Consider the following 27,847-nt stretch of genomic DNA (forward strand, 5'->3'; position numbering starts at 1 on the left):
TGAAGAACAGAGTATGGCCTCTGTGAATGGAATGTGCTGAGAGGGGTAGGAGGGCCAGGGCCTTGGAGACCAGATAAAGACCCTGGATCTCTTTCTGTGGATAATGGAAAGCCCTATGTGGGTGGAGCAGGGAAGTCAAATGCTTTACCTGCTAGTAAACTGAAAACAAAGGGATAATAAATAACTCACTGATAGGACCCATTTGAGAAGCCCACAGCCAGGGTGAGGCATCTATACAATTCCAAAGTGTTAATCATTTATAATCACAGCATAGCTTTTTAGTTACTCAGTAGATAATTTCATATATGTGTGCCCTTTTATTGACTTTATTGACAAACTTAACTTTGAAATTAACTTCCTTTTCTGTTGACATCCCCTCACTCAAAATCTCAGCTGGCTTATTTCTTATTGTATTCCTTGCTTTCACTTACCCTTAATCCCCTCCTTCAGTCACAGATCCAGTTAATTATCCCCTATAAAATTCACAGGGTGTGGCCCTTCTTTTCCTTCAGTCCCACTATCCTATCGCCGTCCAGCTATGTATGCTCTATCTTCTTGTGATTTCCGGACCCTCAGTGATCTGACAGCAGCCTACCTTTTCAATCCCGTCTCTCCCATATCCTCAACATCTCAGATTGCTCATCTGCAGGTGATATTTTGACCATACGTACCTTTTTTTCGAAATGTTTTTTCCATACAAATTAGGATTCTAGATTCTCTTCTAGAAAAATCGGAAGTCACAACACCGGACCCATGTTCCCACAGGCTGGAGCTGAGCAGTGGCTGCCCATTTGGTGTGGGGCATGAGCTCTCCGGTTTTCCACAGTCTGCACCACTGTCTATAGTCAGACATCCACAGACATCATATATAACCTGTCTGGTCCTTGTAGGCATGGACACGGATTTTGGCACTAATGAAGAATGTTAGCTCTAAGGACTTAATGGAGCCAAAATAGTGGGTTGACATTCCAGCTCTCTCACTTACTCAACTTAGGATGTTGACTGGTTACTTGAAGTTTCTATGGCTGCTCTGCAAAATGTAGGTAACAGTGATACCTATCTCATATCCCTGGTGTGATGATTAAATGAGTTAATGCATGCGAAAACATTTAGAACAATGACTGGATGTAGAAAGCACTCAATAAAAGGTGACTTTTAAGTTGCTGTCTATAATTTCTGCTCTGCATCAGTTAAATTGGTATAGTTTTCAAAGTGAACATGTCTTTTACAGTCTCATCTCCTGGCCAGGCACTATCCTAAGTGGCTATCCTAATCCTCATTCCCAAATTGCCTATCCGATCCACTGTGATCACTGATTCCTATTCATCTCTTAAGGTCCACTTCAAATCTTACCCCTTTATGAAGCCTTCACTAGCCACCCTTGCTGGACTTCATTTCTCACTGCTTTCCATTCCTCCAGCTCTGATTTTGTGTGCTATCCCTTGTACATTCATCTACTCCTTGGCATTGCTTTTTAAAAATTTTTTCAAATGTTCATTTATTTTTGAGAGAGAAGAGAGTGTGAGTTGGGGAGGAGCAGATAGAGAGGGAGACAGGGAATTTGAAGCAGGCTCTGTGGCGTCAGCACAAAGCCTGATGTGGGGCTCAAACCCACGAACCATGAGATCTTGAGCCAAAGTCAGACATTTCAACCAACTGAGCCATCCCGGCACCCCTGCATTGCTTTTTAGCTATCTTGTGCTGGTGTTTTCTCTCTCTAGCCAGATAGGAGAATCCTAATAGAGATGCATGGCAGGTGATGATTGGGTCATGTTTCAACCTGCTGGCAGAGAGTTGGCACCAATGCTCTGCAGTATAAAATTTATTTTCTGAGACCTCATGAGGAAAATTTTATCAAGATACTTTTCTTGGCCAACAATACCAAGTTAGAAGGTCATGTTTCTCTCTAGTCAGTGGAAGGTTGGAAAAGGTAGCCAGTTACAAATTGCAAAGTTGTGGAGTTGAAATAGTTTTTGCATCCCTTTGAATGGCGGTTGAGATGGGTGGAAGGTCATGACTGTGTGACACTAATTCCAAGTGGAAGCTCTAAACCTAATTGGCAAATGTATAAAAATGACTAGGGAGTCTGTTTCTTTGGAGTTCTCGAAGTTATATACGAAACCGTATATACACATACAGAAATGACTGTGGCTCATCTTGGGCCTTCGTCTTCAAGATGGATAAAAGACAAAATATGAGAATTCAAGATATATTAGGTTATGTGATAGAGATAATGCAAATAATTACTGAGAAAGTGTGGAAATCAGTTCCATCAAGATTGAGCCATCGAAGATGATTGTTAATAGAGGTGGAAGATTCAAAGTGTACTTTTTTAAAAAAAAATTTTTTTTTCAACGTTTATTTATTTTTGAGACAGAGACAGAGCATGAACGGGGGAGGGGCAGAGAGAGAGGGAGACACAGAATCGGAAACAGGCTCCAGGCTCTGAGCCATCAGCCCAGAGCCTGACGCGGGGCTCGAACTCACGGACCGCGAGATCGTGACCTGGCTGAAGTCGGAGGCTTAACCGACTGTGCCACCCAGGCGCCCCGAGTAATTACTTTTTTTAATGTTTATTTTTGAGAGAGAGAGAGAGAGAGTGAGTGCACGTGCACACAAGTGGGGGAGGGGCGGGGAGAGAGGGAGACGCAGAATCCGAAGCAGGCTCCAGGCTCTGAGCCATCAGTCCAGAGCCTGACGCGGGGCTCGAACTCACGGACCGCGAGATCGTGACCTGGCTGAAGTCGGACGCTTAACCGACTGCGCCACCCAGGCGCCCCACAAAGTGTACTTTTTGATAAATGTCAGTGAATTGCTATGTAAAATTCAGTCAAATCTCAGAAAAAGTTTTTAAACCTGGAAGGAAGATACTTGTGCCATCATTTGCATAAGTCTCTGAAATAAAACACTATTCCATATGCCATCATGGTGGGGAGTAGGGCTATAATTACCAAGGCCATTTTCTAAATACTACTGCTGAAATCCATCCATATGGGAACCAAAGAGATCTTGTGATGGATAGTTATTACCTCTGTGGAGGAAAGCTAAAGATAAGTAACAATATTACAAATAATCCTGTTTTTTAACAGTGGGTCTACCACAATTAAGTCCTAGTTTTCTGAAAGTGACCTTCTAGAATGTTCATGTCAGACTCTCCCAAGGACCATGGTGTCTGCCATACCGGCAGAAGGGAGTAGTGAGATCATTTGATTGATTACAGAGAACCAAATTAATTCTGCTGGCAGCAAACCACACACACAATGCCAGCCTACATCGTGAAAGGAATAGAAAAGGTAATTTGATCCTCTGGCTAAAGCTAGCCCTGGAAGTGGCAGACACTTGGCCCTACTGAAAAGGTGGGGAGGAAATGAATCTTGTAATGGATTACTTGTCACTCAAAGGTATTTGATTTTACAATAGGAAATAATAACTGCTCCAAATAGTGACCATTTTGCCAAAAAAGGAAGCAGTAAGTCCAATAAGCGCTAGTGAAACAGGTGACGAATATTCATGCATCTTTAGGTCATCTGCAACTCCAAACTATTAGATTAAAGTAGGATGATTCAACCTGAGAAGTGTGACTGAGTAAAGAAGGAATAAAGAAACGGTGTAGTTTTCGTATGACCTTCTATTAAATATTGGTTTTTTCTATTAGCTTTGACTTACAAATCTACGTATATAAATCTGGTTTGTGTCTAATTTAAAATAATGTAATCCATTTACATTTATTGGTTTGGTACTGATTGCAAGTAATCATTAAATCTGGGTAATGAAAAACATTGACCAACCCTTTGGTATACCAAAGAAGTATTCAAAATTGAGGACCTTTTGAAAAGTCTTGATGTACAATCAGCAGTCACCAGTCTTTTTCCTTAAATGTGACATTTATTGGGAAGGAAACTTTATATTCCACTTTATGTCTGGTAGTGTGAAGTACCTATTGTCTTGATGTCCATTCATAGGATACCACGATCAATGGCTGCAACATAGGGAAAGACCAAGGGAAAACTAAATCCCATGGTAGAGATCTTTACATTTTTTTTTGTTTGTTCATTTGCCTGTTTTGTGAGGAATGATAATTTACTTGTTTAAGGGACCCAGAGCTTCTTGGGATTTTCTTTTGTCTAACATGTGTGTAGCAGGGATGATTGGAGGCAGGCTGATAGAAACTGAAAGGCCACTCCAGTTTCTCTGGCTGACAGACAGTTAAAGCTGTCAAAACTGAGGAGGTTTCTGTCTTAACAAACATGTTTTTATTTAAGAGAAATGGGGTTAATGAATCTATTTACTAATAACTCATCTTGTCAGTGATTCTATTTGGGACTAATTCATTCTTTCAGAACAGTAGCTTTAACTGCTGCAATACGTACTATTTATCAAAGCCAGAAAATTGAATTAAAACATTTGTGGAATATTAGATTCTCATATCAGGCCAGATGGCTACCTCCAGCTACCTTTAAGTTGTGGCATAATAACAGCTTTTTCAGTTGTGGAGTAGAATACAAGAATTTTTATTCTCACTTGGTCTTTCAATCTCACTCGGTCTCAGGAGTTTTTAGGGCATGGTTGCTAAAGCGTTGCCACATTTTAAAAATATACTTCTTTAATTCTTCCTTTAGCCACAGGGAAATGCCAAGTATTCTGTCAAACCCAAACTCCCTTAGCCCTGAGATGTGTCAGAGCATGTAGATAAACTGTGAGATCAAGACATTGATTAGGGTATTTAACATTTTTGTATTTTAGTTATCACATCTGTAAAGTGGGGATGATAATTGTACCTATCTCCTCACATTGTAGTTAAAGTCACATCTTTAAATGATGCTTCACCTGCGGTGTTATTTATGAGTTGTTACTGTGTCCTTAAGAAAATAATGTCTCTGTCCATTACTTTGCACTCACTGTTAAACATCTTGAGTGTCTACCATAAAAAATAAAGATAGCATTGAAAGCATTTGTATAATTGTTTTTGAATGTTTTCATGCATATAGTCTCATTTATAAATTCATGTGCATGAACTTGACGTGAAGAATGCTTTTTGGAGACTTTGGAATATGAGGACAACAAATTTAACTGGAGGGTTAATTACAATGTAAATCAAGCTGGGTAATAGGGGAAAAGAGGGTTGTCGGAGTTTTGATGTTTGTTGATGTGTTTATCGAGTGGGTCCATCCACTTCTCCCTCCCTCTCTCTGCTGCCACCATCTCTGCTCTGCCCACATTAGCCATATCTCCCAAATGCCTTTGTACCTCCTCTGGTCTGTTTTTCACACTGCAGCCCACCTGATTACTGAGGATTGTCGACCACCTCGTGTCACTCCCATGCTGAGCATACTCACTTCTTGGACTTGGGGTAAACAGAATGCATCAAGCTCCTGCCTCCCTCTCTCGCTTCATGTCCCGTCCTGCCTCGCTCACTGCCTTTAACCACACTGTCCTTCCCTCGGTCCTTGAATACATGAAGTATTTTTAGCCACAGTACGTGTGCACATGCTGTTCTCCTATGTGGGACACCTTCCATTTGTACTTCCTACCTCTCGTTCCTGCTCATCCGTCAGATCTCAGCTAAATATAACTTTCCTAGAGAGCACTTCTTTGAAGCCCAGCCACCCTACCCTAGAATTTAAATTAGTCTCCCCATCATTAATCTATTTTTCTGAAAAGCATACTGATCTTTTCCTTTGTATAACTTACTTCCGTTAGTAGTGTTACATTTTTCTCTGTGTTTGTTTAACATCTGTTTTCCCCAGTAGACAATTAACTCTATAAGAACAGGGACTGTGTCTTTTGGTTGATTGGTTGGTTGGTATTTAACATTGTATTTGGATACCCAGGATATTGCCTCAGGCATGATTGGTGCTTAATGAATAGTTGAATCGGTGAATGCGTGGACAAATGAACACCTACTGTGTGCCAAGCCCTGAGCCAAGGGCACAACACTCATGATTTTATTTCCTCATCACAATAACTTTTTGAGTTAATTACCTTTAGAATTGCCATCTTGCAGAAGAAGAAATGATCTATCTTCATAGAGTGGGCATAGAAGGGACTCTTAGTTTCCTCTAAAAGTTGGCTACCCTTCCCCTACAGTATGGGATGAACTTAATGACTTGCTTCCAAAGAATAGCATATAAATGGTAGGAAAAAAGGTAAAAAATTATAACTGTGTTTACAGTGGCTAAACCTGGAAGGCACTGTCTTAACCAAGTGATCAAGGTAAATATAACCAATGGTAAAGCATTCATATCATGCACCCCAACATGGTGGGATAAGAAAGACACTCCACCTGGTTGATATCCTTCCCCCAAACTCAGAATCCCAACTTAATCAGGAGGAAACATCAAACAAACTCAATTTTAGGGACATTTTACAAAATTCCTCTTCCCAACTCTGAAGATCATGAGAAACCAGGAAAGATAAAGAAACGGTAGAAATCAGAGGAGACAAAGGACACACATGTACTAAATGTGTGATCCTGGGGAAGAAAGGGACAAAAGGGAAAAGGCTAGTTAAATTCAAAGGCAGTTCTGGTTCAGTCAACAGTAATGTACTGTTGTTAATTTTTTAGTTCTAACAAATGAACTGTGATTATATAGGATGTTAATACTAGGCCAAGCTGAATAAAGGATATGCAGGAGCTGTCTGTAGTAGCTTTGCAACTCTCTATTAACCTAAAATAATCCTGGGGCACCTGCGTGGCTCAGTCGGTTGGGCGGCCGACTTCGGCTCAGGTCATGATCTCGCGGTCCGTGAGTTCGAGCCCAGCGTTGGGCACTGTGCTGACAGCTCAGAGCCTGGAGCCTATTTCACATTCTGTGTCTCCCTCTCTCAGACCCTCCCCCGTTCATGCTCTGTCTCTCTCTGTCTCAAAAATAAATAAATGTTAAAAAAAAAAAATTTAACCTAAAATAATTCTAAAATTAAAAAAAAAATAACCAAAGTGGGTTAGAAATCAGGAGTTACGTTTAGCTAATATACCCTGGTTGCCTAGCTAGTATACCATGACTTAAGTTGATGCAACATGTTGGTTCTGATTGGTCAGGGGTCCTGTATGGCATGTTGTTGACTGTTTTGATTCTTAGGAGTATGTTATATTGTCTCTGTTTAAAAACAAACAAACTTAAAATTGGCTTTCTGTTACAGAGTATTTTCTTTAAAATATTTTGTTCCAGAATAATAAGAAACTGATGTGACTTAGTCATTTTGTTTAACTGAGTGGTTGCCATGGTGAATCTAGCGTTCAGTGAATATTTGCAAATCAAAATTTCTGATAATGCTATTCCACAGAACAAGAAATACCAGCTGCGGATGGTGTGATTTCAGAGTCTTGTAATAACTTTGTAAATTGATGCCTAACATTGGAAGCCTTCTCCTCCGATGTCAGGCCATGTTTTGCTTTGGATATCATCAAAGGTATCCTAGCATGTTTTCCATGTAAAACATAGTCCAGACACGAGCAGCACCTGGGAGCTTTGTAGAAACTCAGAATCCCAGACCCCACCCCACACTCACTGAATAAGAATCTGCAGATTACCAATAAGGTGTGAGGATGTAACGTATAATGTAGCGACGATACACAGTTGATAACACTGCACGTCCAGTTGAAATTTGCTTAAAAGAGTAGCGCTTAGATGTCTCAACCCAGAAAAAAAGTAAAGGTTGATGTGTGAGGTGATAGTTATGTTAACCTACTGGGCGGAGTCCCTTCACAATATATACAAACACCAGACCATCATGTTGGTTGTCCATTTTAAATATCTTATAATTTTATTTGCCAATTATACCTCAGTAAAGCTGAAAAAAGATGGTAAGACTTTATCGATAATTATTAAGAGCTCCTATAATAACATATGGCCCTTGTATAAAATTAGCATGTGTTATGAAAATGTACATAAAAATTGGGGGCATTTTTATATAATATTGAAGTTAGAAATTCCGGGGCTGCTTAACTGGCAATGCAAGAAACATGTTCAATTTAGTATAGTTTCCATCCTTCCAATTTTTATTTTCCCCTCATCACGGTTCTGTTTAACTCGAAAGCTTTTTTTAAAAAAGAATCTCATCAGAAACCCTTTCTGAGCCTCTGTTCACTTAGATCACAATCTCCTATTTAATTTTTCTCAGCCATTATTAACATGTGTTGATTTCACTCTCTTTGTCTTAATCATTTCTTGCTAGGAAATCTAACCGCAGCATGCTCCCTGTGTATTCCAAAGGGGCCCTGGCCCTGCTGCCTCCAACATCAACCTAATTTGAGAGGTCTTTTCATGTGAAAATGACTCCCCACCATCAAGGGCAACTCATTCGTTAATTAAAGATGATTTAGCACACTCACCCAGCATCCCACCAAGACCGGCCTATTGACTCCTGGCAAGGTTTGGCCACATCACACTTGATGTTCCCAGTGGGAATTTCTATGAATTCTGAAATGTCAGAAGGATGTTTTGATCTGTCCCTGTAGGGAGAGGAACTTTTCTGGGGCACAGATGCGATGTGAAGCCCGAACTTACTGAGTTCATCTTCAGTCCTCAGAAAGATCACATGAACATGAAAACACAGCTTCGCAGCCAGTTGGAAGGAGCTGTCTCTGTGAGGCTTGTTCCAGAGCTGGCCCAAGACAGCCAAGTCCCTTCCCTCCCATGGTCTACAAGCGCTGCTGAGTGACAGAGAAGCTAAACCAGCCCTTTAGAAGGGTCTGGACCACCTGGCCCTGACGTGGCTCATTAAGGTGCCAGGCCCAATAGCATTGAGCTATTTCTCCGGGACACTTCACACCTCTCACATGTCATTTTAAAGGGTTTCTACCTTCAAGTAAAAGGTCTGAATATTGAGAAGAAAAAAATTATACAGTCGGTGGAATGCTAACGTCTTAAGTTTCTAAATTGACCGGCGCCGTCAGATGAGACTCCCCAGATGCAGTCAGCAAGTTCTTACTCCTCTTGCACATGCCAAGCTGCTATACTTAAGGGCATAAAACATTTCCTTTGTAGGGAAAAGAAAGCACCCGTGATAAGGACAACATTAAAGAAAAGTGGTCACCGCTGGGGCTGAATTGAGACAGAAGTGGAAAGTCACCGTTTTCATGGGGCGCGATTTCAGCTACAGCCAGGATGGTCGTTTAAATTTTGACACCATTGGAGTAAGGGTGTCCCTGCCATTGGTGAAGAGTGAAGTTTGATTTGGGGCTTAATGGAATGAGAGGGAGATAGAAAACCTCTTTAATTGGAGAGATCTCTAGGATGTGTGTTGTGGAGTTAAAGGTTTTATAAGAAACATAATTCATGTCCTTTCCTCGAGGAGGAGGTCCGGATAGACTGACCCTAAGTAGATCTCTGCCTCCTTCACTTCCACTGCTAGTGATACTGACATTTGGCTCATTTTCTAAGGTTTACAAAGAGCTTTCACAAACGGAAGTGTGTTGAATCTTTATACCTCCGTGGCGTGCCCAGGATTGCTATTCTCCTTTACCACACTTGTTCCAGGTTTGAAATGCTGCATTTCTAGAACACAGGGCTGTCCGTTCTTGGTTAGGGATTGGGAGCACGGATCATTCCAGGAGACCTAGAGCGGGAAGTGCGGTTTCTAGATGCTTGGGGATGTGCAGAGAATAGGAAAGGAAGGCCAGAGAATCGGGCCACCTTTGTCCACCAGCTTATCTGGCTTCTGCAACCATCTTCCCTAGGGGATGCTGCCCAGCTCCCAGGCGTAAGCATGTGGTTTTAATTGGCTTATTGCCATAATCTGAAGCCATGTGTCCCGCCTGACTGGTTTTTAGTGGGGCACATCCACTCTTGGGTTTAGTCAAGCAAAGGAGGCTTCTGTGGATGAATACACCTCAGTTTCTCCTGTGAATATTCCCAAAGATGCAGGGAGCATTGGGTGCCAGTGAAAACAGATTTCCCAGGGATAGTCTTCCTGCATGCGAATGAGCCTCCTTCCCAGGGGTACATTAACAAAGAGCTGAATTTCTCCTCGGGGTAACCATGTGTTCCCACCCCCTGGTATAAACTGGGACACTGGGACACATAGATTAAGACTTCTACACCCATACTTTTTACTAAGCAATTTGCATGTATTATTTTATTCAAACAAAACGATCCTGCGTCTGCGTTACGGTGGGTAAACTATTGTCGTTTCATATGAGGAATCTGAGCTCCAAAAGCTGAAGTTACTCATACCAGCTTTACCAAAAAATCGAGTCTGAAGGCAAAACTTGAAGCTCAACCGTGGGACTCTAGAGCCTGTGTACCTAGAGGTCTCAAGAATTGTCCCCCTGCTCTGGATGGAAAGCTTTCTGTCACCACCTCGATGTAAGTGAATTTGTGTAGCAAATTTGTGGGGACTCTTCCTCACAAAAGGATTCTCGATTACAGCAAGGTTTCTCTGGTAACTCCTGGAAATTTTGTTCTCCACTGCACAGGTTGCTTGAAGGATTTCCTTTCTAATGTTTAAGGGGTGGGGGTGGGGAGATCCAAACCCTTACGTTACTCTTTGTGTATGTCACTTTTCAATTCTGCCTTTTCTTTTCCTCTGAGGGCTATTTCCCTGTCTCCTTCTTGTTTCTTCCAGTAAGTCGTCCGCAGTAGGAAGACTACTGGCATGAGATACATCTCTGCTAGACAATTGTCAGATGTTATTAGGGCTACGAGGTGCTACTAGGAATACGAACTGGCTAAGATGACTCAGTTCTGGAGTTTTTCACAGTCATGAACTCATTAGAAGGGCTGTGGTCCCTTGCCACTGGCAGTCCAGACAGTGCGTTTGGCTTGTTCTTTGTGTTGAAGTTTTCTGACCGTGTGGAAAAGGTAAGAGGTGAGACATATTTTCAGCATCATTTTGTCGCTCTCTTTTATGACACCAGCTCCAAAAATAAAGTTCTGAAGTCTTTGACAGCCATTACGTGTCCTTCTTATTTCGAGAAGATGCCTAAAGTTTTGGCACCGAAAGACAATGTTCTAAAAAAAGGACAGCCGGGTCAGGAATGTAAGAAAATAAGAGGGGAGAAAACGCCATTTCAGTTTCAACAAGAAGAGATATATTTTAAGGTGTTGCCTTAACTTTGACATTTGGAGGTTTAGCACATCCAAACCAGAGACCAAAACTGCCTGGCCCCGGTGACTCAGTGCAATGTGGTGCTGACAAGTTGAGGGTGGGGGTGGGGGTGGGGGGGGGGGCAGTTCAATTGTCAGCTAAATATTAGAGCTCCTGAGGCATTTTCTTCCTCTGCTACTTGACCTCTCTTTGATGGCCATTATCATCATTGTTCCCCCACACTGGGAGAAAATAGGGCGAAGGAAATGAAAGGTGAAAGGGATAGAAAGGAAAAGAATGAACAGTGGCCAGTGGCCAGACACCCTGATGGGTGGGAGAAGAGGGTCAATGAAGCCCTTCGGTTTTCTTCCAGAAACCTAAAAATACCCACCTCTTACCTGGTTGACATTTCTACTCTGCTTTCCTTATGCATATGCTGTAGGGGCTGCTATTGTTGCTTCTCTGGCTTGCTCCTTGCCCTTTCCTGCTGTTAGAAAGAAACCAGTCAGTTGAGTAATCATGATAATTGAAAAAGATGTAAACTTTCAGAGTGGCTGACACTAACTCATTACCCTAAGCTGTCTTGCCTGACTGAACTAACATTAATTCTAATCTCCCATTACACCAGGCATGTGAAAGTTTCCAGCGAATGTGAATATTTCTTCCTCCCTTGCTTTCCTTACCTTCCACTTTCCTCCCTCCCTCCTTCCCTTCCCCCTTCCTTTCTTTTTTTCTTCCACATCTGCCAGCCTTGTTCTCATTGATGCTCATGCAGCTCTTCTAAGGACCACACACTGATAGCTTGGCCCAGACCAGTTGATTGCAAATCTGGGTGTGCGTTTGCACCACTTGGGGGTCTTATTGAAATACAGATTCGGATTCAGTAAGTGTAGGATGAGGATGAGGCTGGGGATTCTCCTTTTTATCAGCGTTCCTGGAGATGACCGTGAGGCAGACTCTGGGATTACGCATTGGGAAACTTCAAGACAGGGGTCCACTCGTTTCTAGTGCTTTTAGAGGTCACCGATTTTTAACAAAACCAAAGGCCGTGCCAGAACTTGTTCGCTCAGATCTTCGTTTGGTGAAATAGTTCCCATCTCAACTCTGGGAAGTCTGATGCCCTTCCCCAGTGCTAAAAGGTTTCCAGGAACCACATCCAAATGTATTCTTCCCCTCTGTTGTGGTACAGAATTGAAGTGGCTCCAAGACTTCTAGATTCCAGCAGAAGTGGATTTCAGTCTATTCTCTATTGCTGTCTAAGGTAACCTCTCTAAACCCCTGGTTAAAGGAAGTTTGAAAGTAGTAGGTGCCTAGATGGGTTTGTGGATGGCCTCAGTGGAGGGTTAGCAAGCATCAGAACACAGGAGTTCAGATGTAAGCGGTTAATATTTTGAGGTGATTCTTGTCACATTTGGTGTGGGTTTTTAATGTTTATTTATTTTGGAGAGAGAGAGAGAGAGAGAGAGAGCGCGCAAGGAAGCAAGCAAGCAGGGTAGGGGCAGAGAGAGGGAGACAGAATCTAAAGCAAACACCAGGCTCTGAGCTGTCAGCACAGAGCCTGACATGGGGCTCGAACCCATGAACCGTGAGATCATGACCTGAACCGATGTCGGAGGCTTAACAAACTGAGCCACCCAGGCGCCCCACATTTGGTGTGTTTGTATTTAGGAAGAAGAGGAGAGACCATTCCAACATTTCTAACATTGTCTGTACTTGGAATTAGGAAGTATTTAATGTTACTGTATGTGGAAAGTTAGACAATGCTCAGTGTATATACAAGTGTCTTAGTGTTTTCATGCAGCACTGATTTCCCCGTCAGTACAATCATTTGGAACTTGACTCCTGTTGGTACCAAGGGTTTTTCAAGAGGTCAGGGTTATCTGTGGGCCAAGTATGAAAATGCAATGTGGAACTGCCAAATGATTCAACCACAAGTAGGTTTCTACTTGGCGTGGAGCTTCTAACATTGGTGTTGATCCTTTGGATGAAGGTTCTAGTGGAAAGATCAAAAGTAACTATTTCCTGGGAGGTGTGGTAGACTAACCCACCAGCAGCTGTGGGACATATCATAGATTAAACAGTAGAGGAAAGTCAACCCTCAATCAAAATTCATTAGGGAAGCACATTAGCCATTTAGCTTATATGAGCCATTTAGAAAATGAGCTCAGAATGATGGGAAAAGAACAGAAAGTATTGTTTTTATTGAAGACTTCTTAAAAGCATTGATTTTTGATCTATATGAATCAAGAGTCTTTGTTGAAAATAATACAAACCCAAGTAAAACTGCTTAAACCAAAAAAAAAAAAAAAAAAAAAAAAAAAAAGGCAGGGGGTGGTGGTCGTGGAATATGTTGGGTTGAATAACTGCAATTCACAGGATACGGCTGGTTTGGGACATGGCACGATTCAGGGGATCAGTGTCCTGTTCCACAGCCTGCCTCTCTTGCTCTCTCTTCCTCCCCATCTCTTGATGTTTCTTTCTTCTGGTTTGGTTTCCATCTCAGGAAAGATCTCTCCACTGGTAGAAGGAGGGCCACGATCCATTCCAGCTATATTTCCCACCACGGCATAAAACTCCAATGAAACAAAGAACACCTGCTTTCCAAGCACAGACCCATGGAAGTCCTGCGATGGAGTTTTGTAGGCCTAGCTTTGTCACACATTTGTCCAGGAACCAATAATAGTCCGGGGGATGGAACTGTCTCCTTCTAATTGGCCAGACCCGGGCCACGCACGCTACATCCCTGAGAATGTGATAAAGACGATATCTCTAATAAAATCAGGGTATTATTTCAAGAAGAAAGAATGGATTATGGGCAGGAAAAAGAACTGATTTCTAAGATCTAAAAGGGAATAAAAGTGATATATTCCTTAAAAGAAACTTGGGTGAGAGAGAATCCAAGCCTTGACAAGAAAGAGTGCCTGATGTCTGTCAGAGACAAGGTGTTTTTGGCAAATACTTGACAGCTTCCAAAGGGTTAAGAGTTGAGAAGTTGGGGTGGAGGATTATACCTACCAGTATTTTGTCACTTTCCATAGTAGATTTTACTCTTATACTTGTGTGTGTGTGTGTGTATAAATGTATACAATAAGCTTATTCACCTCAGAATTGGGGATATGATGCCAGCCAGAGGGTTTTACTCAAATGATGGAAATGTGGCTAAATGATTTCCAAGTATATAGCTATTTGCACTCTGTAACTCTAAGTAGATGCCCAGGGGAAAATTCTCTTTCCCCAATCCTATTGACTTATGGAGATGTATGAGGAGATCCAAGCTCTGAGCACAGTGAAATACGGCTTTGTATCGCATTCGCTTTCTGCCAAGGATAAAAATCACTTTCCGTGACAAGAGCCTTATTCTCACCAGGTGAAAAGCTGCTTTTTTGTAATAAAGCACAGCACTCTGGAAACCCGTGTCAGCTCCCAGGTGCCACTAGAGTGCCCTTCAAAGAGGGAGAGAAGAGGGGGGCTTGAAACCATCTGCTTTGGCACCAATATGGCCTCCGATTGTTCTCCTGCTTGGGGACCTGCTTTGCTTGCTAAACCTCGGTTTCCTCATCTCTTCAGTGACTATGATAAAGTAACAGGAAGCATGGGGGTCTAGTCATATCAAGCCCCTTAAACATAAAACACAGGACTTGGCATACGACAAGGACACAAACAATTGGCGATCAGTAAGTATATGACTACTTGGTGTAATAAATGGACCCTAATAATTCCATGCAAGTTGGACAAATGGTACCTTCATTCTATTTGGGGGGATTCTGGATTAAAAAACAGACTACGTGTTGAACTAAAAGCCTAAGCAGCCGTTTTTTTGTGACACTTATGGGAATGCATCCCTTTTCGCTGTAGGTTCCTCATCTATGAAACAAGAGATTCCAAATACAACCTTTAGGACCCCTTCAGACTTTAAAACTCAAAAGATTTGCAGTAAAAAACTTGTGGTAGCTTTAGTTTTTGTTTACAGTAAGAATGTGGTGAATGTTTTTGAAACAGAGCTAAACTTGACATCAAGCTAAACAATGAGTTGGTAGTGGCTGAAACAGATAACATTTGAAATAGCCTTTATTTTAATACTTTCAGCTTCCCACCGTTGGATATGCACTGGGTTGGGAGGTGAGAGCTTTGGATCCAAGTCCCATTCATGCTTTTATCTTACAAGGATGAACTGAGTGCCTGCTCTGTCCCTTGCTCTTTGCTCAGGACAGGGGTTATATTTTAATTGGGGGAAGGGGGGTAAAACTATGTGATGGCAAAATAATAACAAATTTTGCTACCTGCTATGAAGGAAAGAGAGAGACCAAGAGAAACAGAAATATTACTAATTAAGGCAGCCTGATTTTCCTATAGCAAGGCTTATAAAAGGAAGTGAGATCTAAGTTGAGATACAGAGTAAAAAGAATTCAACTAGGCAAAGGAGAAAGAGAAGAGCATTCCCAACAGAGGGCAAAGGAAGTGCAAAGGCCCTGAGTTAAGTGCAGTCTGGATATCTTTGAAGAACCGAACAAGCAGGGCTGAAGCAGGGTTAGTCAGGGAAAAACTGTGTAATTGCAGAAAGGAAGGGGCCATATCATATGTGATCTTGTAGTGTTGACAAGAGCTTGCTTCATTTTTGTTTTTGCTTTTTTGTGCATTGAGACACGGTTGCAAGAAACAAGTTGACTTATCTTTAACACCACTCTTGGTACTGTAGGGAAGGAGCAAGAGTTTGGTAGAGAAGATACCAGTTAGAAAGCTGTTAGAGAAATCCCCTAAGGAGACAGGGGCTACACTGGAGGGGGCAGGATGTGTGACGTTGTCACCCACAAGAAGAAACTTGCAGCCTTAAGAGTGTCTATGTCACTTGTTTGCATCACTTTCGATCTCTGGAGCTCCGTTTCACTGTAATAAGGGCATGAAGAATACAATCTCTAAGGACTCTCCTAGATCAACATTTTATTCTAGTTTATAAATATCTCTAAGCCAGATGAACCCTTCTATCAAATCTGTTTGGCTTAGGTCAGATGCGGTGATTTGCTCTGACCAGCTTCCCAGACCTTCCCCAAGGCAACAGTGTGGGAATATTGATGCACCAAAGAATAAGAAATTAGCGTGGATCCTCTTGAGAACTGCGCGGGTTGGCTGGCCTCGAAATGGTGTTATTTTCTCTCTTTTCCAGTTGCAGTGACTTCAAACAATGGTAACTCGGGTACACAAACAAATGTCCAATTCCAAATGCAGACTATAAAGTTCCTAAATCCAGATTATAGGTTAATTAAGTTTCACTCGGGGGTGTTTAGGATGATGGTTTTCATGGAGAGGTGCAAACGAGTAAAAAGAGCTGTGATGAAAGTTTTATTAAATAAAGAATTAGAAAGAGAACACTCTCCACACCTCCTCCGACGTTTTCTTTCTGGCGTTCAGATAAAAATGAAGAGCAGAACAGTGCGGGATGCCAATACATTCAAGAAAAGCCAAAGTTCGTTTCTGCTTGCAGATTCAAATGCTGCTGGCAGATCAATGTGAGCTTCACGGCGCGCTTTGCAAAAATCGTTCTGTAACTAATATCCTCAAGGACAAGACACAGCCTGCTTTGGCTTCTCGAGGAGTTGGTCTGGATTGCTGTGGGAGGCAATATTTTGTACTGGGAGGACGTTGGGGGACTGGATAGTTACACTACCCATAAATCACATCATCAGGACCTCACAAGAGCGCAGAGGCTTTTAGTGTTTGCGTTTTTCCCCATGGGGCGTGTGTGTCACTAGCCTTAGAAAGTTCAGTTATGGGCTCCTGCTTCAATTCAGTGAGATTATGACCATGTGTGCATGCTCGCTTTCTCTTTTTGTCTTTTTTTTTTCTTTGTCTCATTGAGTTCTATTCTCCGGAAGTGATTCTCTTAGCAAAGGACCTTTTTCACAGTTTTGTTAATGTTGCAGAATTAATATTTAGTCCGCATGTAATCTGTGGAAACACCTTGGAGGTGTGTGCCTAGTTAGTATTCCTTGAGCAAAGCAGACAAGGTAAGTGTTATTAAATATTCTATTAGATTTAATTTTTCAAAACCTGTTTTAGGATGTTGGATGGAGGAAGTTAATCAGTGTGCATCTGTTGAGCATATAGCCTAAGAACTGGGGTTCTGTCTTGATAGGGCTTGCGCCTAAAAGAGAAGGCAGCCAAAAGAAGCCAATAATTAAAATGTAATAAGTGGGGAGAAACATGGAAGGCAGCCCTTGGTGGATAGTGGAAGAAGTCACATTTAAAGATAACTGCTCGGGGCGCCTGGGTGGCTCGGTCGGTTAAGTGTCCAACTTTGGCTCAGATCATGATCTCATCTCACGGCTCATGAGTTCAAGCCCCACATCGGGCTCCATGCTGACAGCTGGGAGCCTGGAGCCTGCTTCGGATTCTGTGTGTCCCTCTCTCCCTGCCCCTCCCCCGCTCATGCTGTGTCTCTTTCTGAAAGTAAATAGACTTTAAAAAGAAAAGAAAACTGCTCAAGAATGAATAGTTACCTGCCAGGGGGAGGTGGGAAGAATTTTAGGCAAATGCTCAAAGATGGTATGTTTTTCTTTTTTTCAATTTATTTGTTCGAATACAGTTGATGCAGAAGGTCACGTGAGTTTCAGGTATACGACATAGTGATTGCCCATCTCCACACACTATGCTATGCTCCCCACAAGTGTAGCTACCATCAGTCACCGCAAGATGCTATTACAATATCATTTGACTCTATTCCCTGTGGTGTGCCTTTTACTGCTGTGGGCGGCAGCATGCTCTGATGAAGGAGCAGAGCAAGACCAGTGTGGCTAGGAGGGAGAAAGAAGGAAGGCAGGAGGGCTTCAAGTAAGACCACCCATGTCTTCAGATGTTACGTCATCCCAGGCCTTGAAGTACTGTGGGCCGTTTTTCCAAAAGTCATAAAAAGTCACCGTCGGAGAGACAAACACTATACAAGTAATCAAGAGAATTTTAGAGCAGGAATATGGAACGGGGCAATGAGACACAGAAAGCTTAGAGGAGATAGTAGCTAGGATAAACAGGAATATCTCTGGGAAGAGTGACATTGGAGCGGAGACCTGAATGGCGCAAAAGACCCAGCAGAGGAGAGATGGGAAGAAAGGATGTTCGTTCAGTGAAAGAGCTAGAAGGTGCAAAAGACCAGGAAGCAGGACTGTGGTTGGGTCTGATGAATAGATAGAAGGCAATGGTTGACTAGGATTTGGACTTGAGTGTGTACTCATTAATTTTACCGCTCGCCAGTGCTGTCACCTGTCTGGGTTTCCTGCTTGCTGAGGTGTGGGGGCTTTTTCTCTTTCACAGAGACCACGTTTCCTCTATTCTGTACTCTCAGTGCCTGCGACAGTGCCTAGGACTCATCGGGCACTCAGCAAACATGTGTTTCACAAAGGAATCTCTCAGATAAAGTGGCCGTAAATCTAGGGTTAAAATTCTAAAACTAGAAAGAAATCATTTAAATGTTGACAATCATCAGCCATTTTGTAGTCTAATACCCCAATGTTTAAAAATCTAGAAATCAAGGCAATCAAATTACCTGGAAGGGTAGATAGAACCTAAGTAACAAGACAGGGGGAAAAAATTATATAAATCAGGGTTTCTCAGCCTCAGAACGGTTAATATTTTGGACTGAACAATTCTGTTCAGCTTAGCAGCCTGGCTACACCCTGCCCACTAGAAACTGGTAGCACCCCTTCAGTGGTAACAACCCACAGTGACTCCAGATATTGCCATATGGCCCAGTTAAGACAACGGGTATGAAAGTATTAATGCCGGGGTGCCCAGCATTAATACTGGCGCCCCGGCCAGTATCAGTCTATTGAGCGTCTGACTTTGGCTCAGGTCATGATCTCACAGCTGGTGAGTTCGAGCCCCGCATCGGGCTCTGTGCTGACAGCTCGGAGCCTGGAGCCTGCTTTAGATTCTGTGTCTCCCTCTCTCTTTCTGCCCCTCCCCTGCTCACACACTGTCTCTCTCTCTCAAAAAAATAAACATTAAAAAATTTTAAAAAAAAAGTATTAATGCCCTGACACTTGGTAAAATGTTGCAGAATATGTACCACCCGGAGGAGTTTCAACTGATTTGTGTGCAGAGTTTTCTCGAGAGGTATAAATGTGTAGAAATGTGTCCCCTGAATTGAAATACTGTACATCATGCATATGTTCTTAGCAGCAGCTAAACAAAGATGCTTAATTTTTTTATGATTTTTTATGGTTAGTGTTCACACATCCATCATTGTAAAAGAAACCACTTTCAAAGTTTTTCTTTATAAATATGTAATATAATTGTAGAGTAAACCTCCTTTATCATTCTGATGGGGGATCAGACTAATATTCATCTGGCATATTGAGTTTTATCAGAATTTTATTCTATTTTTTAAGTAGTTTGTTGAGGGAGGGAAAGAGGAGAAAAAAAGTTGACATGCAATGTGTTGTATTCTGTGGAATAACACAGTTCCACTTTGTCATTAAGCTGTACCATATGGGGGCACCTTGGTGGCTCAGTCGGTTAAGCGTCCGACTTTGGCTCAGGTCATGATCTCGCAGTTCGTGAGTTCAAGCCCCACGTCGGGCTCTGTGCTGACAGCTCAGAGCCTGGAGCCTGTTTCAGATTCTGTGCCTCCCTCTCTCTCTCTGACCCTCCCCCGTTCATGCTCTGTCTCTCTCTGTCTCAAAAACAAATAAACGTTAAAAAAGAAATTTTAAAAAAAGCTGTACCATACGGTTTTCCCATACAGATTTAAGAATTTTTAAAAAGAGCTTTTTTTCCCTAATCTTAAATATTCAGAGAATATAGGCAAGTATACAGAAGAAAATTAAAGTCATCTATAAACCCACAATCTAGAGGTAACTATGTATATTATGCTTTAATAGATTAATTTATTCCCTCATTAAATTATGTGCCAGATATTGTGCTAAGGCTCAAGATTCATGGTGGACCAGATGTACAGGTACCTCTTTAGGGGAAGCCTATTTGCATATATATTAGTATGTATATTCTGCCTCTACTCATACCAGATGTACCTGGACACCTGGGTAGTTAAGGAATGCTTGGCCAGGAACTGTTGGGCTTTAAGTGGCAGAAACCTGAAAAATATTAAATTAATGGCTTTATCTTACTTACATAAAAAGTTTGAACCCTTCAGGGCTGATTCAATGAGTCCACGCTTCCCCTGGGAACCCAGGCCCCTTTGTTTTTCTCTTGTGCTATTGCTAAGCATGGATTCATTGGTCCAAAGCTTACAAAACAGCTGCCCTTTTATTCAGATGTTCATCCAGATTTTGAACTGGAAGAAGGTAAAGGAAAAAATGCAAAAGGAAGGGCCATGTGAGTCTGACCCTGTAAACAAGCTCTCTCAGAACTTAAGAATTTTCCCAGTGATGTAGATTTCTGTCTCTTGCCTAGAACTATCATGTGAATCCAGATGCAAAAGGCGAGAAGAACCATATGAAATTGTACAAAGTTAAAAGTGATATACATCTTTCTAAAAGTAGACATTCTCTTTCCCTAACATAAGCATCGACTGTTTGGGATTAAACTTCCATATGCTTGCTTATGTATAGACAAAGAGAGTCACACACATTAAAGTTATTTTTTCTTCCCATTAAAAGGTATGGTAGACCTTTTCTTTTTCTCAACAGTCTATCATTGGCAACCTTTCAGATCAATATGTTTAGACTTAAACCATTTAGAAATAATAATTGTATTATAGTCCCCACAGTGAATATATTATAATTGTTAAACTTCCCCATCTGAGTAGATACATAGACTTTCTCCAAATTATTGTTAACAAGTAAGGCCACAGTGTATATCTTTGTACTGTATGCATACACAAATGGATGACTTCTTTTGTACATAAGCATTCTAGAAATAGAATTGCTGGGTCAATACATATGAAACATTTTTAAACATTCTAATAATTACTGTCAAGTTGCCTTCTAAAAAGTCATAATCATTTATGCTCCCAACAATATATGAGAATTTCCTTTTCCATATCTGCATCAATGATGGATGTTATCAATATTATTGTTTTATAACAACATAGGCAATAATGTATCACTGGATGGATTTATTTTGTAGTGTTTTGAGAGAGAGAGAGAGAGAGAGAGAGAGAGAGAGCGTGCGCGAAAGAGAGACAGAAGGAGTAGGGGAGAAGGGCAGAGGGAGAGAGAGAGAATCTCAAGCAGGCTCCACACTGAGACCCAACACGAAGCTCAATCCCACAACCCTGGGATCATGACCTGAGCCAAAACCAAGGGTCAGACACTCAACCGACTGAGCACCCAGGTGCCCCCTGAAACTTTTTATCATGAAGAATATCATGGATACTCAAAAATAGAATGAATAGTACAATAAACTCTCATTGCCCATAATCCTGTTTCAACAGTTACCAATATATGGCCAGACTTGTTTTATCTGCATGGGGTTTAATCCTTTGCTTGCTTTTCCTGCCATTTCCCTCTCCACTCTTTGTTGTTGTTGTTATTGTTATCGTCGTCATCATTGTTTGGTTGTTCGTCTTTTACTTGTCATCCTAGTACCAATTTTGATTTCTTCACAGTCTTATGTATTTGGTCTTGAAACATCATATCCACGAGTCAAGTTTTCTCTCTATCACAGAGATAATAAATATGTGGCAAGAATCTCATTACCTTTCCCCTTCTGTACCTTGGTAGATATTATTAATTGAGCTATACATCTTTTTGCAGGAAGCCCCAGTGTATCCTTATGACTCTTGAGCAATGGTTCTCAAACTTCAGTATGCATAGCATTACCTGGAGAGCTTGTTAAAAACATGTTCCTAGATCCCTCCTCCATAGATTTTCATTCAGTACATTCGGTGCAGCACCTACGATTCTGGATTTCTAATAACCTGCTAGGCAATGCTGATGGTACCTGTCTATATATTACACGTTAACATTTTTCTAGACCAGTGCTTCCATTGCTGCACAAATGAATCACTAGAGATCACGTTCGAATGCAGATTTGTATTCAGTGGGTCTGCTGAGTAGCCTGAGATTCAGCCTTTCCAACAAGGTTCCAGTTGCATTACTGGTCCATGGACCAAATTTCAGTATGTAGATCTTCAGTGGCCACACTGCCATAGAAAGAAGGCTTGTGAAGTTAATCAGCCAGCGATGCCTGACCGAGAAGGAAGGGCTTTCTTGGTTTCAAAGAGTCTTGAATATCACTACACAGACTAAGCCCACACTGGATACAAAATAATGAACTGCGAAACTTTTCTTAAAATTTAGACTTCACGGGCACCTGGTTGGCTCAGTTGGTTAAGTGTCTGACTTCGGCTCAGGTCGTGATCTCGCTGTTTGTGAGTTCCAAACCAGGACTTACAGCTCAAAGCCAGAGTCACAGATTCAGACACAGAATCTGAGTCTCCCCTCTCTCTGCCCCCCTCGCTGTCTCTATCTCTCAAAAATAAATAAACATTTAAAAAAAATTAGATTCCAGGGCCCTCCAATGACAAATCCTGATTCACTGAGTTTGGAGTGGAGCCTGGAAATTTATCTTTCAGACAACTCTTTTGTCAATTTGAGGGCACAGGTAAGTGTTGGAGCCGCTGCTTTACATGCCACAGATGATGCACAGGTGTTCTTTCTTGGATTCATCTGGTTCCTTTCCAAACCATCCATCTTATCAAGACACACGTATTTGCATTGACCTTTTACATGATGCTGTTGCACGCTGTGGGCTATGCAGAGATGAATCAGGAGTTGAATTGGAGATGATCGTATCTCTCTAGATCTGAAAACCTGGTGAAAGATACAGATACAATGACACATAATCTACCTGTATAGGAAGTCAGAGAAGAAAAAGATTGGTTTTCTTTCTCTGCTTTCTCCCTTTTAAAAGTTAAATGTAAACATTTGCTCAATAGGAAACTCCCCCCTCAACAAGAAATCTCACAAAGCCTAAGAATGCCAAGGTGATGGTCCTCCGTGTAATCATCGTATGGGTTTTGCACATGGGTTATATTGCCGATTATTAGCTAGGTTTGTAAGAATAATACAACATGTTGTTCATTACACAGTATATACGACAAGAGGAAGTGAACACCACCCAGAGAACCATAACTTTGTTCATTCTTTGACTTTGGGGGAATTTCAGTTTGTAGCCTTAATGAGATACAACTGTAGTTTTTGCATTTTAAGTCATGTGCCAATTGTAGTCTTGCACCGCATTCTTGTTTTCCTAAATTCTCGTCCTGTATAGCTTTCTATACAGGGTGTAAAAATTATGAAATGCTAATAATGTAAGTGATATGTTTACCATCTGCTGGATGGTGCTATTCACTGTCATTAAGATTCTAAAAGGATTGCTTGAGAAAACAGAATAGTGAAAAGGAAAAAGAACTGTAATCAAGCATAAAAAGACTTTTAAAAGAGGGAACTGAGACATCTTTCAGCAGTGACCTTTCTAACACTGATATTGGGCCGGGACTGTAATTGTCCATCATTCTTTTCAATGGTCAATACTCCGCTCACCACAACTCATTCTTTCAATACCATTGATCCCTTTAACAACCTTGGTTGGCAATCACTCTTTGTAAGTTACACAGTTAGTGGCATTCTTTCTGCCCTGTTTTGTGGTTCACTGTTAAACAGCCTCAACATATATGTGTTGATGAATTCAGCCTAGTAAGTGAATTAGGAAATTCCACAGGTGGTAAAAAAAAAAAAAAAAAAAAAGTGGCTTTTAGGCAGGATATCGTACTCGTTAAAAGGATGCCTAGATATAGACTGTCAGCCTTACGATCATTGCTAGAGATCTCTACCTCCATTTCTAAAGGAATTGAGCACGCCTGTACTTGATTTGGTGATCTGTCCCCTGCTGCACAGTGGGATGGTTAGAAATATTTTGATGCTGTTAGGCAACTTATTTCTTACTCTTTTGGAGTATTCTTAAGGAATAAGAAACCCATATAGTTTCTAAGAAAATATTTTATAAGATTTTAGCATTTTCAAGTTTATATACATTGTCCCCTTCAGTTCTTAAAATAGGTCTATATGATAACCATGATAAATGTTTTATTTGAGGTTTTACAGATGATTAATTTGAGTCTTGGGAAGTTTAAAGACAATGATTGCAACCTGGAAGCCTTATGCATTACAAAGAAACTTAAAGTTGCACAAAAAGAAATGATATTATGAGACTAAAACCTTCATTTTCTGACTTAGTACTCTTCCTGTTACACCATTTTGCCCTTGATATTATCTTTATGCCATATTAAAATTTCATTTTTTGTGGTTTCTTTTTTATTTATTTATTTTGTGAGAAACGTGGGGGCGAGAGAGAAGCAGAAAGAGAGGGAGAGAGAGAGTCCCAAGCAGGCTCCACACTGTCCGCACAGAGCCCAATATGGGGCTTGAACTCACCAACTGTAAGATCATGACCTGAACAGAAATTAAGAGTCAGATGCTTAACTGACTGAGCCACCCCAGTGCCCCTATTTTTAGCGATTTTTGAATAAAAAATGCTGAAAACATGCTGTAACATGAAGCCCTAGAATCAGTTACTTAAGATGTTTTGATTTGGGGAGGGCCCCAATCTCCATATTAAACACTCTAACAAAGCAGATAGCTGCTTCTTTGAAAGGAATTATATTGAATTCTCTTTATTTACAGTACAATAGTGATATAGGTGAATTGCAACCAACTTAAAATTCATATTCAGATTTTTCATTCCTCTGGGTCATTGTTCACACAATCTGTCATCAGCTCCAAAATTCAATTAAAGGTACGGGGGCCTTTTATTTCATGTGATAGTTCTGTGGGAGCTGATACATTTGACTTCTTCCATGAAAAGTTTTTACTCAGGATAATTAAAAGAGTGGATGTGTCTGTGGCACCACCATTCTACTTGTTTGATTTCCATTAGAATAAAATACCAATATATCTGATCCACCCAAGTGGGTGAATTCAGTTTGCTCTCTTTCCTTTCCTCTTCCTAATGGTGATGATCATGGACAGGTCCTGAGAACTTAATGTGAACCAGACACTATTCTGAATAGTATGTGTGTTATCTGTACATAACCCTGCGAACTACCTTGTTGGGCAGCTACAGTTATTGGGCAGTTATTATCCCCATTTTACAGATGAGGAAACTGAGAATCAGGATAGTTGCGTGATTGGTAGAACTGGAATTTATCCACTGGCTCTCCAGATCCAGCACTGATTCTTTTAGAATTGGCCAGATTATGCTGTCTTTCCCGGTATTGTATTTAATTTATTGTCTTTCCTGGTACTATAAAGCAGAGTTGTGGGCATCTCCTTGTACTTAGCAAAGAAATATCTTTGGGTGGTGGTATCCTGTGAGAACTTCACATCATATGCCTGACATTACTTTGATTCCTTCTCATCACAATCAACCTAACCACCCCTTCATGCAGCAAGATAATGAAAACTATTCTAAGGGCATTGCCGATGTGTAGGCTACCTCTTTAAGTCTGAAGGTAGCAATTTCTTAGTAACGTAAGATGGCAGGTTATGTCCATCTTAAGGATTGTAGTTAGAGCAAAGTCATGGAAACCACAACCAGGTACATATATGGGGAGCACAGCCAGCCCCCTGGACAGCACCATCACAGCAGCATCAAGGTTGGGAGGAGCTGTCCCAAAGCATTTCATCTTTGAAGAGGAAAATTGTTGGCCTTCATTCTCTAGCGGGTGAAGTATTTGCCTAGTGCACACAGTTTCATAGACAAGCTGTCTGGTCTTTTCTTTCACGAAGTCGGTCTGAAGTATATCAAATTCCTGGTTAACTGATTCTGGGTCTACTGTAGCCAAACCACTGGTCGGCTGATTCATGGAAAGAGCCTTCAACTTTGAGCTTGCAATTAGGTGAATGGGTTCAGTTGGCTGTCCAATATGTACTAGACTTTGGGGCATATATATCAAATTTCTCTGAACCTTGGTTTTATTCATAATGCAATAGGAATAAAAAAAAATCATATTGTATACACAGTTTACCTTTTGGTTGATTTTGGAAGATAAACTTCCTTCCACCTGTGATTCTCCTATATTGTAAAATTAATTCTCAGGGCAACAGACAGATGTAATTTATTTTATGATTAGAGAGGATTGATACTTAAATGAGTAAACCCTGCCATAACTGTTCACCTATAGAGATTTTATAACTACCTTAAAATGCAAAAAGGCAGAGAGCCCTGAGTCTGTATCTGATATCTTTTGTTCTTTCTTTTACTCTAATATACTGGTTCTCAAGCTGTAGTATACCTAAGTATTACTGTTGAGGGTTATATACACCAAGCCACTTGGCCCTGCTTTGTGGGATATGCAAAGAATTTTTTATGATAAGTTATGCATACTTTTAATATTATCTCTAAATTTAATAAAATCTGCATCCTCCTTAGAAGATAAAACTCCATGGCATTCCTATATTTCTGGGTGAATTCTGGCCCAGGCATTTACAGTAAAAGCTTCTAAATGCTTCTAAGCCTCAGTTTCATTCTCAGTAAAATGGAATAATAAAACCCACCTTGATATATTTTAGTGATGACTGAATTAGATTTAAGACTATATATACATTAAGGTTCTTGCATATTACAACAATTTTAACAACAAAGGTCTTGACACATTATAAATACTTGGCTAATGTCACTTTCCTTCCCAGCTTGCCTCTCCCTACTATAAAGCAGCAATGAGTGTTCATTCCTGGGTTCAAGGGCATGCAGCTGTTTTCGTTTGCTATTAACTTTTATACATTGCATAGGTGCACATCTTGCAAAATACTCATTTATTGGCTGAATCCTCTTGAATGAATGGTTGAGTAGTTTCACACATCTTGTTAGGTAAATGCTGTAAGTTACAAGATGAACATATCAACTTGAACAAGAAGCCGGGACTGAGATTTCTCTGGTTATTCCACATCCACCACGTGGTATTATTTGTAACTGGCCAGGTTGACATTAGGCTTTTGATATTGAATCTTCATAGGTGCCCACATCAGTCAAAGAATTTTGAAAGAGGAAAAAGTTTGATGAGATTTTAGTCTTTATATATTTTTCAGCCAACAACCTTAATTACACTTTATTGATGTCAGAAGATGCAACTCAGAAGACTGTGTTCCTATTAAAGTCTAAACACTTATGTAAGTTGTTGGATTATTAATTTTTTCCATCACTGTGGGAATTAAAAATAAATGCCAGCACTGTAAATTCACCAGTCACTGCACCAAATTTTTCAGAATGGCCAAAATTTTAAAAATTGATAATAAGTGTTGGTGCAGCTGTGGAGTAACTGGAACGTTCGTGTTTTGTTGGTGAGAATGTCAAACGGTAAACCACTTTAGAAAACTGGGAGTCATTAAGAAAACATAGGTCGGGGCGGCTGGGTGGCGCAGTCTGCTAAGCGTCCGACTTCAGCCAGGTCACGATCTCGCGGTCCGTGAGTTCGAGCCCCGCATTGGGCTCTGGGCTGATGGCTCAGAGCCTGGAGCCTGCTTCCGATTCTGTGTCTCCCTCTCTCTCTGCCCCTCCCCCGTTCATGCTCTGTCTCTCTCTGTCCCAAAAATAAATAAACGTTGAAAAAAAAAATTAAAAAAAAAAAGAAAAGAAAACTGCACAGCAATAAAAATGAATAAACTACAAATACATTGAGAAGCACGGATGAAACTCAAAAACTGTTAAGATTGATAAAAGAAGTGAGGTACAAAATAGTTCATAATGTATAAATTCATTAATGTGAAGTACAAGGACCAGTCTATGCTGATGGCAGTCAGAATGGTGTTTGCTTCTGGGGGGACAGCTGATGACTGGAAAGTGGCACAAGAAGTGTTGGGATAAAAAT

The 27,847-nt window shown here is 41.0% G+C and overlaps 1 protein-coding gene and 1 long non-coding RNA gene across 5 annotated transcripts in view; one reads left to right on the forward strand and one right to left on the reverse strand.

The window, feature by feature from the left end:
- TAFA1 (TAFA chemokine like family member 1) overlaps positions 1-27,847 on the forward strand; it is a 513,047-nt gene that overhangs the window by 243,800 nt on the left and 241,400 nt on the right. The gene's annotated exons all lie outside the window — the stretch shown is intronic.
- LOC123605842 overlaps positions 11,427-27,847 on the reverse strand; it is a 28,617-nt gene continuing 12,196 nt past the window's right edge. The window contains exons 3-5 of one of the 2 annotated variants that reach the window (XR_006715929.1): positions 22,703-22,793; positions 20,149-20,311; positions 11,427-11,512 (exon numbers count right to left, since the gene is read on the reverse strand). This is a non-coding gene — a long non-coding RNA (uncharacterized LOC123605842). Of the gene's footprint in view, positions 11,516-20,148; positions 20,312-22,702; positions 22,794-27,847 lie in introns of both variants that reach the window. The other variant, XR_006715928.1, reaches the window with a different exon arrangement.

Source organism: Leopardus geoffroyi, chromosome A2 (genome assembly GCF_018350155.1).
Source record: "Leopardus geoffroyi isolate Oge1 chromosome A2, O.geoffroyi_Oge1_pat1.0, whole genome shotgun sequence".
NCBI classification, from domain to species: Eukaryota; Metazoa; Chordata; class Mammalia; order Carnivora; family Felidae; genus Leopardus; species Leopardus geoffroyi.